The sequence below is a fragment of the Triticum urartu genome, chromosome 2A (assembly GCF_056163025.1).
Source record: "Triticum urartu cultivar PI428250 chromosome 2A, HENAU_Tu73, whole genome shotgun sequence".
NCBI lineage: Eukaryota > Viridiplantae > Streptophyta > Magnoliopsida > Poales > Poaceae > Triticum > Triticum urartu.
The window spans coordinates 392,098,339-392,114,410 of NC_141874.1; positions in this window are offsets into that span (position 1 = coordinate 392,098,339).

The following is a 16,072-nucleotide window of genomic DNA, read 5'->3' on the forward strand; positions in this document are numbered from 1 at the left end:
AGTGACTTCCTTCAAGTGACATCCAAAGGGTGTATCTTCATCCGGTTGCGTGAACTTGTTCCTTGCATCCGCCATCCTAAAGAGTAGAAAAGATAAGAAGTCAGAAGAGAAGAGAGTGAATAGTGATCTAAATCTTTTAGCTTAGTGGCCGTGTCCTACAGTCAGCGTGTGCTCTGATACCATCTCTGTAGCGACCAGACCTCAAACAGTCTGATCTCTGTGCTTCGGTGTCATACCTGGATCAGTAATGCTGACACCACACAGTACTCGGAGGATTTATAGCAGAGTAGCAATCACACACGTATTACATCGAGTGTCTCAAAAGAGAACTTATTACAATAAATATGGCTTAAGGCCATCTAATAACGATAACAGCGGAAGGCTTGGAAGATAAGTGAGTCCATCAACTCCAACGGCATCACTGAGTATAGAACCGTGACCTAAAAACTCCTTAGTCGTCGTCTGAAAAGTCTGCAACATTAACATTGCAGCCCGAAAACGGGTTAGCACATGGAATATGCTGGCAAGGTAACACATAGAGAGTGATGGAATGAACAGCTATACTATATGCATATTTGGCTGGTGGAAAGCTCTATGGTTATAGTTTTGCGTAAAGCCAATTTTTCCCTACTTCAAAGGAATAAATTTAATTACTATCATGGTGGTTGTTAAACATTGAGAATGGTTGACAGCATTCTCAATCCCAATTAAGCATCATCATTAAACATAACCCAACAAAATTAATTTAGTGTAACATGTTGATATTCACATGAAAATCCAGGTACTAGATACTCAAGATGTCCATAACCGGGGACACGGCTAACCATGATTAGTTTGTTACACTCTGTAGAGGTTTGCGCACTTTTCCCCACAAGACTCGATCGCCTCCGTTTGTTTTCTCGCACTACATGGTGTTTGAGAAGACGGATGACCGAGACATAGTCTTTCAGAAGCGCTAGCACCTTACGATCGGGTAGACCGTACCACCTACATCCCCTACATCTGCTAGTCTACCACTCTAAGAGTTCTCACAACTTAGTCAACTATGCTAGAGCCCATAATAGCTTGTGGCTGCACACGGAAGTTTCTAGTATGAATAGTCTCATGATCCCTTTGAGCCTGGGTGGCGGTCCAAAAGAAAACAGGCAAGTCCTGGAATACCCAGGTGCCTCAATCCACCCAGATGTGTGTTTAAGTTGCCACCTTAGATAAACCATTAATTAACAATCTCACATCTGTCAATGGATTTCACTCACCCAATCCACGTCTACTATCATAGCATGGCATGATAAGCAAACGTAGAAGTAACTCCCGGAGGTTTGAAAATAAACTGGTAATAGGTACTACCTCATCTACTTCCCATCCCACAATTTAATTAGATCCTAATCATGCAATGTGTGAGGATTGATCTAATGCAATAAAACTGGGTAGTAGAAAAGATATGATCAAAGTGTTACTTGCCTTGCTGATGATCCGGGAAACCTAACGATTCGAAGTAACAGGCGGCGCACTCCGGGTATTCTATCGCAGACAAACAAACAAGCATACAATAAGTACTCATCTAATGCACAGGTAAAACTCAAATAAGAGATCTAACTAGAAGGTTCAACTTAAGAACTCCGGTTGGCAAAAAAAATCGAATCGAACAAAGCAACGAAAGTCAAACGGCGAAAGAAAACTACTTCGTTCTAGTAATCTGGATCTAGGGCAAATTCTACAGTAGAAAAATCTTGTTTAAGTTGTTTAAACGGATAGAGGGTTTCGAGACAAAATTCCAGGCGCTTGAATCGCCTGATTCCGATAAACGAGCGAAAAGTTATACTAAAACAAAAATCGGATCAGGAATCGCGATCAGAAAAATCACGGATTTAATCCGAGAAAAAGAAAATGACGAATGGATTAACGAACGAACGTTCGTTATCCAGATCTAAACGATGAACGTGCTCGTTTAAACGAACAAACGAGCGAACGCTCGCTAGTTAACCTAAACCAAAAAAACCGATCTAAAAAAACAAAAACAAAAAAAACCGAAAAAAACCGACGGAAAACCGCTCGATTTTCTAAAAAAAACAGGCGGCGCGGACTACGAGGCGGCGGCGAACCTCGGCGAGTGTGCGGCGGGGCGGCGGCTCCGGCGGGCGGCGCGGCGGGGCGGCGGCGCGGCGACGGCGGGCGGCGAGCGGCGCGGCGGGGCGGCAGCGGCGGCGGCAGCGGGGCGGGGCTGGGGCGGGGCGATAGGGCGGGGCGCTGGGCTAGGGTTCCCCCCCCCCCCCGTGGTGGGCCGGCTTATAAAGCCCCTACGGGCCGGGAGTCCTAGTCGGACACGGCCCGTAGGTCGGTTCCCTCTTTTTTTTATAATTACGCTCGGAAGAAAAATAAAAAGAAATACTAAACGGACTCCAAAAATCCCGAAATAAATTTTCCCGGGCTTATAAAATCAAGCCCGACAAAGTGAACATTTATTTGGGCCCTAAATGCATTTTTGAAAAACGCACATTTTTCCTAAATTCAAATAAAACACCGAAAAACTCCGAAATAAAATCTTATTTGATTTTTTTATTAAATCCTCAATATTTCTTTATTTTGGGAAAGTCATTTTATTCCCTCTCTCATATTTTCATAATAGAAATAATTGATGATAAAATAAATAGTATCAAATGATCCTATTCTCAAAATTTGAGAAAACTCAAATATGAAAATAACGAAACCCCCAACTCTCTCCGTGGGTCCTTGAGTTGCTTAGGATTTCTAGGATCAACCAAAATGCAAAATAAAATATGATATGCATGATGATCTAATGTATAACATTCCAAATTGAAAATTTGGGATGTTACAAACCTACCCCCCTTAAGATGAATCTCGCCCTCGAGATTCGGGTTGGCTGGAAAATAGGTGAGGGTGGTCTTTGAACAAATCTTCCTCTCGCTCCCAGGTGGCTTCATCCTCTGAGTGGTGGCTCCACTGAACTTTGCAAAACTTGATAACCTTGCTGCGAGTAACTCGGTTGGCAAACTCGAGAATCTTGACTGGCTTCTCCTCATAGGTCAAATCGTTATCCAACTGTATAGTTTCCAAAGGTACTGTATCTCTCAATGTATGTCAGTCATCTCCGCGTGACACTTCTTCATTCCGGTCCACCAGAAAATATCCTTCAAATCCAAATAGATCTTGGTATTTCCTGGGTGAATCGAATACGGTGAATCATGTGCCTCTTGAAAAATCAACTTCCTGATCTCCGGGTTATTGGGCACGTAAACACGGTCTTCAAACCATAGGGTATCGTGCTCATCCTCACGAAATCCTTTAGCTTTTCCTTTGCTCAGTTTCTCCTTTATAGCGGCAATCTCTTTGTCAGCTTTCTGAGCTTCTCTGATTCTATCCATCAAAGTTGACTGAATCTCCAATGCTGCTACATAGCCTCTCGAAACTATTTCCAAACATAGTTCACGAAGATTTCCTGCTAACTCCTTGGGTATTTCTCCCGTCATTAACGTATTGACATGGCTCTTATGGCTTAATGCGTCAGCTACTACATTAGCCTTTCCAGGATGATAATGCAATTTCATATCATAATCTTTGATAAGCTCCAACCATCTCCTTTGTCTGAGATTCAACTCCTTCTGTGTGAAAATGTACTTCAAACTCTTATGATCCGTGTACACCTCACAATGGTTTCCAATGAGGAAATGTCTCCATGTTTTCAAAGCATGCACTACGGCTGCTAACTCCAAATCATGCGTAGCATAATTCAACTCATGGGGCCTCAGTTGTCTTGAGGCATATGAAACAACTCTCCCTTCCTACATAAGCACTGCTCCAAGTCCTCGATGTGAAGCGTCGCAATACACCTCATAATCCTTGGTCTGGTCTGGCAAAATCAACACTGGTGAGGTAACCAATCGTTTCTTCAACTCCTGGAAACTAGCCTCACATTCCTCAGTCCATATGAACTTGGTATCCTTCTTTAATAACTCTGTCATAGGCTTCGCAATCTTTGAGAAATTCTCAATAAATCTCCATTAGTATCCTGTGAGTCCTGGAAAACTTCGGATCTCTCCAACTGTTGTTGGGGCTTCCCACTTGGTCACGGTTTCAACTTTAGCGGGATCTACTGCTATACCTTCTCCAGATATAACGTGTCCGAGGAATCCTACTTCTTTCAACCAAAACTCACATTTGCTGAACTTGGCATATAATTGATGTTCTCTGAGCTTTCCAAGTACCAAACGCAAATGCTCCTTATGCTCCTCTTCATTCTTTGAATAAACCAGGATATCATCAATGAACACTACAATGAACTTATCCAAAAACTCCATAAACACTTTGTTCATCATGTTCATAAAATAGGCAGGCGCGTTAGTCAGACCAAATGACATAACGGTATACTCATACAGCCCATACCTGGTGGTAAAAGCTGTCTTCGGAATATCCTGTTCTCGAATCTTCAACTGGTGGTATCTTGATCGCAGATCGATCTTGGAAAATACCTTAGCTCCTTACAATCGATCAAACAGATCGTTGATCATTGGTAGTGGGTACTTGTTCTTGATCGTTACTTCATTCAATCCTCGATAATCAACAACCATCCTTAATGATCCATACTTCTTCTCCACTAGAAGTACTGGCGATCCCCAAGGTGAAGAACTTGGGCGAATATATCCCTTATCCAGTAACTCCTTAATCTGCTTCTTAATTTCGACCAAATCCTTTGCTGGCATCCTATATGGTCTCTTTGATATTAGCCTAGTGCCTGGCAATAGCTCAATCAAGAACTCAATATCTCTATCCGGTGGCATGCCTGGCAACTCTTCTGGAAATACATCAGGGAAATCCCTTACCACTGGTACTTCCTCCTGCACAACTCCTGTTAGGCAATTTACTTGGGTCCTCTTTGGCACATGTCGGGATACATACTTGATCCTTCTCCCTTCTGGGGTGGTAAGAAAAATTGACTTAGTAGCACATTCAATATTCCCTTCATACTTTGATAACCAATCCATGCCTAATATCACATTCAATCCTTGAGATTCCAATACTATTAGGTCTGAGGGAAAAACATAGTTACCAATCCTTAATGGTAACCGATCACACCATAGACTAGCCACATACTCTGCTCCAGGCGAGGTTACTAACATGGTTGACCTAAGGGCTTGGGTTGGTAGTTTATACTTATCCACAAATCCCCTTGAGATGTATGAATGCGATGCACCAGTATCAAAAAGAACGAGTGCAGTAAATGACTTAACCAGAAACTTACCTATTACTGCATCGGGCTAAGCTTCAACCTCCTCCACGCTAACGTGGTGCACCTGTCCCCTGTTGAAAGGGTTCGGCTTCTTCCCAGAACTTCCATTGCCATTTTGGCCTTCAGGACATTCATTGGCATAATGTCCGGTCTTCGAACACTTATAGCAAGTGACTTGGCTCAAGTCCTTCTTGGCTGGGGTTGAGGGGTTGGTGCGGTTCTGGCCGTTGCTTCCTCCATTGCCATTACCATTTTTGGTGCCATTGTGATTGTGCGAGCTACCTCCTCCATGGGTATGCTGAAAATGTCCTCCTGGTCTAGGGGTAAAGCATGGCTTCTGCTGAGCTCCTGAATTGTACTTTCCTTGTCCATACTTCCTCTTGCGATTCTCAATTTGCTGCTGCTTCCCTTCAATCATAAGAGCACGATCTACCAACTCCTGGTAGTTAGTGAAGGTGGCTACCATCAACTGCATGCTCAACTCATCATTCAGTCCTTCCAGAAACTTCTCTTGCTTAGCTGCATCTGTAGCGACGTCATCTGGGGCATAACGTGCTAACTTACTAAATTCCTCCACATACTGGCCAACTGTCCGTCCTCCTTGGCGCAAGTTACGAAATTCACGCTTCTTCATGGCCATAGCTCCTGCTGAAACATGGGTAGTATGGAAAGCCTGCTAAAACTGGTCCCATGTGACAGTGTCGACTGGGAAGGTGGCTGTGAAATTCTCCCACTATGATGCTGCGGGTCCTTCAAGCTGATGTGCGGCAAACTTCACCTTCTCCGCATCTGTGCATCCTGCTATGGTTAACTCCCTAGCTGTCTTGCGGAGCCAATCATCTGCTACTATCGGCTCGGTGCTACTGGAAAACACCGGCGGATTCAGCCTAAGAAAACAGGCTAAGTGGTCAACAGGTGGTGGTGGTGGTGGGTTGTTGTTGTTGTTCCCCTGATTCTGATTCTGGACTAGCAAGTGCATCAATGTGTTCTGCTGTTGGATCAACTGGGTGAGCTCCGGTGGGAAAGCAAAACCGGGGTCACGTCTCGGAGGCATCTAAGGGTTTAGAAAAGATGAGATATAAGAATAGAGAGGGTCTAAAGGGAAAACACTACCCATATGCACATGAGGCAAAAGCAAATAATTCACTTCAATCAATCAAACAAAGGCATACAATCGATCTATCTATCACAAAACTGCTCGGACTACTATATTTACATGGTGGACTACTACTACTGATGAGGTGATCTACTAGAAATATTCTACGGTCGTTGACTCCATGATATCTGCTCCAACTTCATCAACATAGTCATCATCGCTACTGTCTGGTTCCGAGTCGGTGCCATCGATGATGATGTAGTCTTCCGGGCTAATCTCTTTGGGTTCTTCATCTTCATCTACTGGTGTCGGGCCTCCCATAAATATTCCAATCTTCTTGATCAGGTCGTCATTCTTCTCCACCAATACTTCAATTTCTTCTTCATAATCGTCACGTGTAGCCTTGAGTTCTTCCTCCAGTTCCTTGATTCTAGTCTTAGCCTTCTTCAGATCTATCATGTCAGCACACATCTGGTTCTCCTGTCATCGAATGTGCTGGTTTAGCTTCTGGATAAAAGCTGCAATTGATCTATCCTTCCTGGTGCTGATCATCTCCCAGTACTCATCTCGGCGCCCACAAATCTGGTAGATAGTATCCTTGAGATCCTTGCGGTAGACTTCTCCAATGCGTCCCATGGCGATGTGAGCTTCCATGCTCATTCCTAGACTCCAAGTTGGTGCATCAAATGAAAACTCTATGGGCTCAGTGACTGGCATGAACATCCTTCCTGGAACTTGAACTTGAATCATCCAGCGCTCTTCTTCAGGTAAAGTGGCATTGTAGGTTCCGGTGAAGCTTGGTACTCCTATATTCAGGTATCTAGTGACTTCCTTCAAGTGACATCCAAAGGGTGTATCTTCATCCGGTTGCGTGAACTTGTTCCTTGCATCCGCCATCCTAAAGAGTAGAAAAGATAAGAAGTCAGAAGAGAAGAGAGTGAATAGTGATCTAAATCTTTTAGCTTAGTGGCCGTGTCCTACAGTCAGCGTGTGCTCTGATACCATCTCTGTAGCGACCAGACCTCAAACAGTCTGATCTCTGTGCTTCGGTGTCATACCTGGATCAGTAATGCTGACACCACACAGTACTCGGAGGATTTATAGCAGAGTAGCAATCACACACGTATTACATCGAGTGTCTCAAAAGAGAACTTATTACAATAAATATGGCTTAAGGCCATCTAATAACGATAACAGCGGAAGGCTTGGAAGATAAGTGAGTCCATCAACTCCAACGGCATCACTGAGTATAGAACCGTGACCTAAAAACTCCTTAGTCGTCGTCTGAAAAGTCTGCAACATTAACATTGCAGCCCGAAAACGGGTTAGCACATGGAATATGCTGGCAAGGTAACACATAGAGAGTGATGGAATGAACAGCTATACTATATGCATATTTGGCTGGTGGAAAGCTCTATGGTTATAGTTTTGCGTAAAGCCAATTTTTCCCTACTTCAAAGGAATAAATTTAATTACTATCATGGTGGTTGTTAAACATTGAGAATGGTTGACAGCATTCTCAATCCCAATTAAGCATCATCATTAAACATAACCCAACAAAATTAATTTAGTGTAACATGTTGATATTCACATGAAAATCCAGGTACTAGATACTCAAGATGTCCATAACCGGGGACACGGCTAACCATGATTAGTTTGTTACACTCTGTAGAGGTTTGCGCACTTTTCCCCACAAGACTCGATCGCCTCCGTTTGTTTTCTCGCACTACATGGTGTTTGAGAAGACGGATGACCGAGACATAGTCTTTCAGAAGCGCTAGCACCTTACGATCGGGTAGACCGTACCACCTACATCCCCTACATCTGCTAGTCTACCACTCTAAGAGTTCTCACAACTTAGTCAACTATGCTAGAGCCCATAATAGCTTGTGGCTGCACACGGAAGTTTCTAGTATGAATAGTCTCATGATCCCTTTGAGCCTGGGTGGCGGTCCAAAAGAAAACAGGCAAGTCCTGGAATACCCAGGTGCCTCAATCCACCCAGATGTGTGTTTAAGTTGCCACCTTAGATAAACCATGAATTAACAATCTCACATCTGTCAATGGATTTCACTCACCCAATCCACGTCTACTATCATAGCATGGCATGATAAGCAAACGTAGAAGTAACTCCCAGAGGTTTGAAAATAAACTGGTAATAGGTACTACCTCATCTACTTCCCATCCCACAATTTAATTAGATCCTAATCATGCAATGTGTGAGGATTGATCTAATGCAATAAAACTGGGTAGTAGAAAAGATATGATCAAAGTGTTACTTGCCTTGCTGATGATCCGGGAAACCTAACGATTCGAAGTAACAGGCGGCGCACTCCGGGTATTCTATCGCAGACAAACAAACAAGCATACAATAAGTACTCATCTAATGCACAGGTAAAACTCAAATAAGAGATCTAACTAGAAGGTTCAACTTAAGAACTCCGGTTGGCAAAAAAAATCGAATCGAACAAAGCAACGAAAGTCAAACGGCGAAAGAAAACTACTTCGTTCTAGTAATCTGGATCTAGGGCAAATTCTACAGTAGAAAAATCTTGTTTAAGTTGTTTAAACGGATAGAGGGTTTCGAGACAAAATTCCAGGCGCTTGAATCGCCTGATTCCGATAAACGAGCGAAAAGTTATACTAAAACAAAAATCGGATCAGGAATCGCGATCAGAAAAATCACGGATTTAATCCGAGAAAAAGAAAATGACGAATGGATTAACGAACGAACGTTCGTTATCCAGATCTAAACGATGAACGTGCTCGTTTAAACGAACAAACGAGCGAACGCTCGCTAGTTAACCTAAACCAAAAAAACCGATCTAAAAAAACAAAAACAAAAAAAACCGAAAAAAACCGACGGAAAACCGCTCGATTTTCTAAAAAAAACAGGCGGCGCGGACTACGAGGCGGCGGCAAACCTCGGCGAGTGTGCGGCGGGGCGGCGGCTCCGGCGGGCGGCGCGGCGGGGCGGCGGCGCGGCGACGGCGGGCGGCGAGCGGCGCGGCGGGGCGGCAGCGGCGGCGGCAGCGGGGCGGGGCTGGGGCGGGGCGATAGGGCAGGGCGCTGGGCTAGGGTTTCCCCCCCCCCCCCCCGTGGTGGGCCGGCTTATAAAGCCCCTACGGGCCGGGAGTCCTAGTCGGACACGGCCCGTAGGTCGGTTCCCTCTTTTTTTTATAATTACGCTCGGAAGAAAAATAAAAAGAAATACTAAACGGACTCCAAAAATCCCGAAATAAATTTTCCCGGGCTTATAAAATCAAGCCCGACAAAGTGAACATTTATTTGGGCCCTAAATGCATTTTTGAAAAACGCACATTTTTCCTAAATTCAAATAAAACACCGAAAAACTCCGAAATAAAATCTTATTTGATTTTTTTATTAAATCCTCAATATTTCTTTATTTTGGGAAAGTCATTTTATTCCCTCTCTCATATTTTCATAATAGAAATAATTGATGATAAAATAAATAGTATCAAATGATCCTATTCTCAAAATTTGAGAAAACTCAAATATGAAAATAACGAAACCCCCAACTCTCTCCGTGGGTCCTTGAGTTGCTTAGGATTTCTAGGATCAACCAAAATGCAAAATAAAATATGATATGCATGATGATCTAATGTATAACATTCCAAATTGAAAATTTGGGATGTTACAAACCTACCCCCCTTAAGATGAATCTCGCCCTCGAGATTCGGGTTGGCTGGAAAATAGGTGAGGGTGGTCTTTGAACAAATCTTCCTCTCGCTCCCAGGTGGCTTCATCCTATGAGTGGTGGCTCCACTGAACTTTGCAAAACTTGATAACCTTGCTGCGAGTAACTCGGTTGGCAAACTCGAGAATCTTGACTGGCTTCTCCTCATAGGTCAAATCGTTATCCAACTGTATAGTTTCCAAAGGTACTGTATCTCTCAATGTATGTCAGTCATCTCCGCGTGACACTTCTTCATTCCGGTCCACCAGAAAATATCCTTCAAATCCAAATAGATCTTGGTATTTCCTGGGTGAATCGAATACGGTGAATCATGTGCCTCTTGAAAAATCAACTTCCTGATCTCCGGGTTATTGGGCACGTAAACACGGTCTTCAAACCATAGGGTATCGTGCTCATCCTCACGAAATCCTTTAGCTTTTCCTTTGCTCAGTTTCTCCTTTATAGCGGCAATCTCTTTGTCAGCTTTCTGAGCTTCTCTGATTCTATCCATCAAAGTTGACTGAATCTCCAATGCTGCTACATAGCCTCTCGAAACTATTTCCAAACATAGTTCACGAAGATTTCCTGCTAACTCCTTGGGTATTTCTCCCGTCATTAACGTATTGACATGGCTCTTATGGCTTAATGTGTCAGCTACTACATTAGCCTTTCCAGGATGATAATGCAATTTCATATCATAATCTTTGATAAGCTCCAACCATCTCCTTTGTCTGAGATTCAACTCCTTCTGTGTGAAAATGTACTTCAAACTCTTATGATCCGTGTACACCTCACAATGGTTTCCAATGAGGAAATGTCTCCATGTTTTCAAAGCATGCACTACGGCTGCTAACTCCAAATCATGCGTAGCATAATTCAACTCATGGGGCCTCAGTTGTCTTGAGGCATATGAAACAACTCTCCCTTCCTACATAAGCACTGCTCCAAGTCCTCGATGTGAAGCGTCGCAATACACCTCATAATCCTTGGTCTGGTCTGGCAAAATCAACACTGGTGAGGTAACCAATCGTTTCTTCAACTCCTGGAAACTAGCCTCACATTCCTCAGTCCATATGAACTTGGTATCCTTCTTTAATAACTCTGTCATAGGCTTCGCAATCTTTGAGAAATTCTCAATAAATCTCCATTAGTATCCTGTGAGTCCTGGAAAACTTCGGATCTCTCCAACTGTTGTTGGGGCTTCCCACTTGGTCACGGTTTCAACTTTAGCGGGATCTACTGCTATACCTTCTCCAGATATAACGTGTCCGAGGAATCCTACTTCTTTCAACCAAAACTCACATTTGCTGAACTTGGCATATAATTGATGTTCTCTGAGCTTTCCAAGTACCAAACGCAAATGCTCCTTATGCTCCTCTTCATTCTTTGAATAAACCAGGATATCATCAATGAACACTACAATGAACTTATCCAAAAACTCCATAAACACTTTGTTCATCATGTTCATAAAATAGGCAGGCGCGTTAGTCAGACCAAATGACATAACGGTATACTCATACAGCCCATACCTGGTGGTAAAAGCTGTCTTCGGAATATCCTGTTCTCGAATCTTCAACTGGTGGTATCTTGATCGCAGATCGATCTTGGAAAATACCTTAGCTCCTTACAATCGATCAAACAGATCGTTGATCATTGGTAGTGGGTACTTGTTCTTGATCGTTACTTCATTCAATCCTCGATAATCAACAACCATCCTTAATGATCCATACTTCTTCTCCACTAGAAGTACTGGCGATCCCCAAGGTGAAGAACTTGGGCGAATATATCCCTTATCCAGTAACTCCTTAATCTGCTTCTTAATTTCGACCAAATCCTTTGCTGGCATCCTATATGGTCTCTTTGATATTAGCCTAGTGCCTGGCAATAGCTCAATCAAGAACTCAATATCTCTATCCGGTGGCATGCCTGGCAACTCTTCTGGAAATACATCAGGGAAATCCCTTACCACTGGTACTTCCTCCTGCACAACTCCTGTTAGGCAATTTACTTGGGTCCTCTTTGGCACATGTCGGGATACATACTTGATCCTTCTCCCTTCTGGGGTGGTAAGAAAAATTGACTTAGTAGCACATTCAATATTCCCTTCATACTTTGATAACCAATCCATGCCTAATATCACATTCAATCCTTGAGATTCCAATACTATTAGGTCTGAGGGAAAAACATAGTTACCAATCCTTAATGGTAACCGATCACACCATAGACTAGCCACATACTCTGCTCCAGGCGAGGTTACTAACATGGTTGACCTAAGGGCTTGGGTTGGTAGTTTATACTTATCCACAAATCCCCTTGAGATGTATGAATGCGATGCACCAGTATCAAAAAGAACGAGTGCAGTAAATGACTTAACCAGAAACTTACCTATTACTGCATCGGGCTAAGCTTCAACCTCCTCCACGCTAACGTGGTTCACCTATCCCCTGTTGAAAGGGTTCGGCTTCTTCCCAGAACTTCCATTGCCATTTTGGCCTTCAGGACATTCATTGGCATAATGTCCGGTCTTCGAACACTTATAGCAAGTGACTTGGCTCAAGTCCTTCTTGGCTGGGGTTGAGGGGTTGGTGCGGTTCTGGCCGTTGCTTCCTCCATTGCCATTACCATTTTTGGTGCCATTGTGATTGTGCGAGCTACCTCCTCCATGGGTATGCTGAAAATGTCCTCCTGGTCTAGGGGTAAAGCATGGCTTCTGCTGAGCTCCTGAATTGTACTTTCCTTGTCCATACTTCCTCTTGCGATTCTCAATTTGCTGCTGCTTCCCTTCAATCATAAGAGCACGATCTACCAACTCCTGGTAGTTAGTGAAGGTGGCTACCATCAACTGCATGCTCAACTCATCATTCAGTCCTTCCAGAAACTTCTCTTGCTTAGCTGCATCTGTAGCGACGTCATCTGGGGCATAACGTGCTAACTTACTAAATTCCTCCACATACTGGCCAACTGTCCGTCCTCCTTGGCGCAAGTTATGAAATTCACGCTTCTTCATGGCCATAGCTCCTGCTGAAACATGGGTAGTATGGAAAGCCTGCTAAAACTGGTCCCATGTGACAGTGTCGACTGGGAAGGTGGCTGTGAAATTCTCCCACTATGATGCTGCGGGTCCTTCAAGCTGATGTGCGGCAAACTTCACCTTCTCCACATCTGTGCATCCTGCTATGGTTAACTCCCTAGCTGTCTTGCGGAGCCAATCATCTGCTACTATCGGCTCGGTGCTACTGGAAAACACCGGCGGATTCAGCCTAAGAAAACAGGCTAAGTGGTCAACAGGTGGTGGTGGTGGTGGGTTGTTGTTGTTGTTCCCCTGATTCTGATTCTGGACTAGCAAGTGCATCAATGTGTTCTGCTGTTGGATCAACTGGGTGAGCTCCGGTGGGAAAGCAAAACCGGGGTCACGTCTCGGAGGCATCTAAGGGTTTAGAAAAGATGAGATATAAGAATAGAGAGGGTCTAAAGGGAAAACACTACCCATATGCACATGAGGCAAAAGCAAATAATTCACTTCAATCAATCAAACAAAGGCATACAATCGATCTATCTATCACAAAACTGCTCGGACTACTATATTTACATGGTGGACTACTACTACTGATGAGGTGATCTACTAGAAATATTCTACGGTCGTTGACTCCATGATATCTGCTCCAACTTCATCAACATAGTCATCATCGCTACTGTCTGGTTCCGAGTCGGTGCCATCGATGATGATGTAGTCTTCCGGGCTAATCTCTTTGGGTTCTTCATCTTCATCTACTGGTGTCGGGCCTCCCATAAATATTCCAATCTTCTTGATCAGGTCGTCATTCTTCTCCACCAATACTTCAATTTCTTCTTCATAATCGTCACGTGTAGCCTTGAGTTCTTCCTCCAGTTCCTTGATTCTAGTCTTAGCCTTCTTCAGATCTATCATGTCAGCACACATCTGGTTCTCCTGTCATCGAATGTGCTGGTTTAGCTTCTGGATAAAAGCTGCAATTGATCTATCCTTCCTGGTGCTGATCATCTCCCAGTACTCATCTCGGCGCCCACAAATCTGGTAGATAGTATCCTTGAGATCCTTGCGGTAGACTTCTCCAATGCGTCCCATGGCGATGTGAGCTTCCATGCTCATTCCTAGACTCCAAGTTGGTGCATCAAATGAAAACTCTATGGGCTCAGTGACTGGCATGAACATCCTTCCTGGAACTTGAACTTGAATCATCCAGCGCTCTTCTTCAGGTAAAGTGGCATTGTAGGTTCCGGTGAAGCTTGGTACTCCTATATTCAGGTATCTAGTGACTTCCTTCAAGTGACATCCAAAGGGTGTATCTTCATCCGGTTGCGTGAACTTGTTCCTTGCATCCGCCATCCTAAAGAGTAGAAAAGATAAGAAGTCAGAAGAGAAGAGAGTGAATAGTGATCTAAATCTTTTAGCTTAGTGGCCGTGTCCTACAGTCAGCGTGTGCTCTGATACCATCTCTGTAGCGACCAGACCTCAAACAGTCTGATCTCTGTGCTTCGGTGTCATACCTGGATCAGTAATGCTGACACCACACAGTACTCGGAGGATTTATAGCAGAGTAGCAATCACACACGTATTACATCGAGTGTCTCAAAAGAGAACTTATTACAATAAATATGGCTTAAGGCCATCTAATAACGATAACAGCGGAAGGCTTGGAAGATAAGTGAGTCCATCAACTCCAACGGCATCACTGAGTATAGAACCGTGACCTAAAAACTCCTTAGTCGTCGTCTGAAAAGTCTGCAACATTAACATTGCAGCCCGAAAACGGGTTAGCACATGGAATATGCTGGCAAGGTAACACATAGAGAGTGATGGAATGAACAGCTATACTATATGCATATTTGGCTGGTGGAAAGCTCTATGGTTATAGTTTTGCGTAAAGCCAATTTTTCCCTACTTCAAAGGAATAAATTTAATTACTATCATGGTGGTTGTTAAACATTGAGAATGGTTGACAGCATTCTCAATCCCAATTAAGCATCATCATTAAACATAACCCAACAAAATTAATTTAGTATAACATGTTGATATTCACATGAAAATCCAGGTACTAGATACTCAAGATGTCCATAACCGGGGACACGGCTAACCATGATTAGTTTGTTACACTCTGTAGAGGTTTGCGCACTTTTCCCCACAAGACTCGATCGCCTCCGTTTGTTTTCTCGCACTACATGGTGTTTGAGAAGACGGATGACCGAGACATAGTCTTTCAGAAGCGCTAGCACCTTACGATCGGGTAGACCGTACCACCTACATCCCCTACATCTGCTAGTCTACCACTCTAAGAGTTCTCACAACTTAGTCAACTATGCTAGAGCCCATAATAGCTTGTGGCTGCACACGGAAGTTTCTAGTATGAATAGTCTCATGATCCCTTTGAGCCTGGGTGGCGGTCCAAAAGAAAACAGGCAAGTCCTGGAATACCCAGGTGCCTCAATCCACCCAGATGTGTGTTTAAGTTGCCACCTTAGATAAACCATTAATTAACAATCTCACATCTGTCAATGGATTTCACTCACCCAATCCACGTCTACTATCATAGCATGGCATGATAAGCAAACGTAGAAGTAACTCCCAGAGGTTTGAAAATAAACTGGTAATAGGTACTACCTCATCTACTTCCCATCCCACAATTTAATTAGATCCTAATCATGCAATGTGTGAGGATTGATCTAATGCAATAAAACTGGGTAGTAGAAAAGATATGATCAAAGTGTTACTTGCCTTGCTGATGATCCGGGAAACCTAACGATTCGAAGTAACAGGCGGTGCACTCCGGGTATTCTATCGCAGACAAACAAACAAGCATACAATAAGTACTCATCTAATGCACAGGTAAAACTCAAATAATAGATCTAACTAGAAGGTTCAACTTAAGAACTCCGGTTGGCAAAAAAAATCGAATCGAACAAAGCAACGAAAGTCAAACGGCGAAAGAAAACTACTTTGTTCTAGTAATCTAGATCTAGGGCAAATTCTACAGTAGAAAAATCTTGTTTAAGTTGT